Source organism: Acipenser ruthenus, chromosome 7 (genome assembly GCF_902713425.1).
Source record: "Acipenser ruthenus chromosome 7, fAciRut3.2 maternal haplotype, whole genome shotgun sequence".
Lineage (NCBI taxonomy): Eukaryota > Metazoa > Chordata > Actinopteri > Acipenseriformes > Acipenseridae > Acipenser > Acipenser ruthenus.
Window position 1 is genome coordinate 56,136,051 of NC_081195.1, and position 2,707 is coordinate 56,138,757.

Sequence of the window (2,707 nt, forward strand, 5' to 3'; positions counted from 1 at the left end):
ATCCTTTTCAACCCTCCCCTTTTCCTCTGGGGCTACCACCTCTAAAATTGGTAGGTGTCTAAATTACCCAAAAGAGCACAACATTAATTCATTATTATATAGGTATTGTATGCCAAAATAAAGCATATTTATTTACCAAATTATGCCACGTATCATTGCCTGGACACCTGAATAAGCCAATTACCACAGAATATATTTTTTTTTAATTAAAACTCTTAGTCCTTTGAATTGTCACACTTGTCCAAATACCTCTTGGGAGAATACAAAAATTACAGTACTGGGGCCACTTGTGGTAAAGCCTGACATGCAGTGTAATTGGTTACATTCCTCTCATCTGTGTGTGAATGTGCATTTTTCAGAGGATTCAAATCATTATGAAGGGGGTTATGAATTCAGTGTGGCACTATTTAATGCCACGGTGGAAAAAATACGAATTTGCAGAGGCACCAAACAATGTGCAATGTGGTTCTAGGACTACTACCAGGTGCAGTTGCACAAGCTGCTAAAGTTGACGGTTCCATTATCAAGATCCAGCTTTAAGAAGTTGAAGATTCTGGTCCGAATTTCTTAATTGCTTAAGCTTTTTCTTCAAAGCCAAGCATGGTCAGTGTTATATTAAGATGCATATCATACTGGGCTTAGTTATGCATGTCACACATACAGACCTGAGAATAGTGTAAACATATTTAGAAAACGGGTGTGGCTGTAAAGTTTATAGTGTTAAAAAAAATCAAATCAATAGGATACAGTGGTGAGTGATGCACTGCCATTGCAGGTACTGAACATGAGATGAGGTGACCTGCTTTTGCAACACCTGGGGAATGTCAACAGCTGTGGTGTTAATCAGTTTTTGTTTTGATTGTCCATTTTGTATCTACTAGCTTCCCAAATTTTACTGAAGATCATTCAGATACCTGTAATTGAGACAGCAGTGTAGCAAGTATCAATTAAATTGACATACATGCACCGATCTGGCTGAATGGAGGATCAGCCAGGAACAGTGGATTAGCCAGGATGACTGGCCATTTTGGTCAGTTTTTTTTATTGCTCTGACCAATGAACAGGTGACTTGGTATAGACATAACAGGCGACTCTAAATAAGCTGGTAATGGGGTAATCAGAGAATGTTTTAAGCTGAATTTAAATAGAAATGTAAAAAAATAGTAACCTTCATTAATACAATATTAGATTTATAAAATATCAATTTTGCATTAAAAAAAAAAAATTCTAAAACTGTGTGCAAGTTATTGCCTGCCATTACACTTCTATTCGCAACATGAATGTATACTGATGGCTCCTGCCTAGAGCTTTTTAAAAAGGGGCTCAATGCATTTGTCACACCATTACAAGTGCTATTTGCTCTCATAAAATCTCCAATTCTAATGCACCCTTTAGTTATTACATAATTATTTGCGGTCCATTACATAAACTACTTTTTGTTTCTAGTTTGAAGTCTGTTTTGCATCACACTGGAAACAAAAGTGAAAGAAACATAACTAATGCATAACTAGAAACGTCGCATGACTAACAAAACGCCATGTCATGCCAATTAAAATGTTCATCCCTGACCAAGTTAAACAAGACCCTGAATAACTATTACTATTGTTTATAATAAATTAGACCCAAATACATCTTGTTTAATTTGTTTTTATCCCAGCTTTAGCCCTTTATTTGTTTACAACTCTATGAGATCAAAAACTGGCTGGTTCAAATCCTGGCTGTGACTAGTTGTCTCTCTAGGATGGGGACCCATGGTAGGCACAGCATTGGCCTTTTGCTCTCACATGAAGTAAAGGGGAAAATAGGCTAGTGGTTCACTTCACCATGCCACAGGCAATATTTGAGCAAACAGTTAACAGGTCAAAGTGAAGGGTGCCATTAGATTTTGCCCAACTGAAAAAATCAAGTTGCAAGCCGAAATAGTTTGAGAGCAGTTGTAGAAGAGGTGCCAGCAGCTCTCCTCATGTGGATGCTTAATGACGGCCACAAAAGGGTGAGGTTTTCCTGTATGAAACCCACCATCGAACTTGACTAAGAGAATGAAAGTATACAGTTGTGTATCCAGTGTGAAGGCAGTATCTCAAATCGTTGGGTCTATCATTGGAAACCCAAGTCCCATAACCACAACGGCAGCCATCTTAGGTCACAGGTCAAAGTGAAGTTGTACAAACAAATTTCCTTGCCAAGCTTCCTCACAATTGGATAAGGAGCTCTCTATATATCATTTCAAAATTCAAGTGTCTACTATACCCCATCACCATGGATAAGCATCTCTAACCTGTAATAACTTGAGTGTTAGACAAAAGGAAATATTTACGGCTAACAAATAACTTTCTAGTATGTATTTTTGGTAGCTCCACTTTAATGATGCAAAAGCTAAATAAACATTGCTATATGAGGACAAGTGAGATTGTTTTCCCCTACAACAAATGTCAGTTGGGAGTTTTCTTACATTCGAAATATTATACTGAGTTAACAGAACACCCTGATTAACGGCATTCAATATTCTGTAGTGGGAACTATCCTTACTCCCCCGATACATTGTGCAATCTAGACGGGGGTTAAGTGAGGCAAACCAGTCAATTGTAGTTCTAGTGAAACAAAAAGTAATGTGACCAATGGTATTCTTAAACCTGTCTGACTAGTTCAATGCAAACAGGACAATAGAAAGCCCTGCCTTACAATAAAATCAAAATGCTGAAACAAG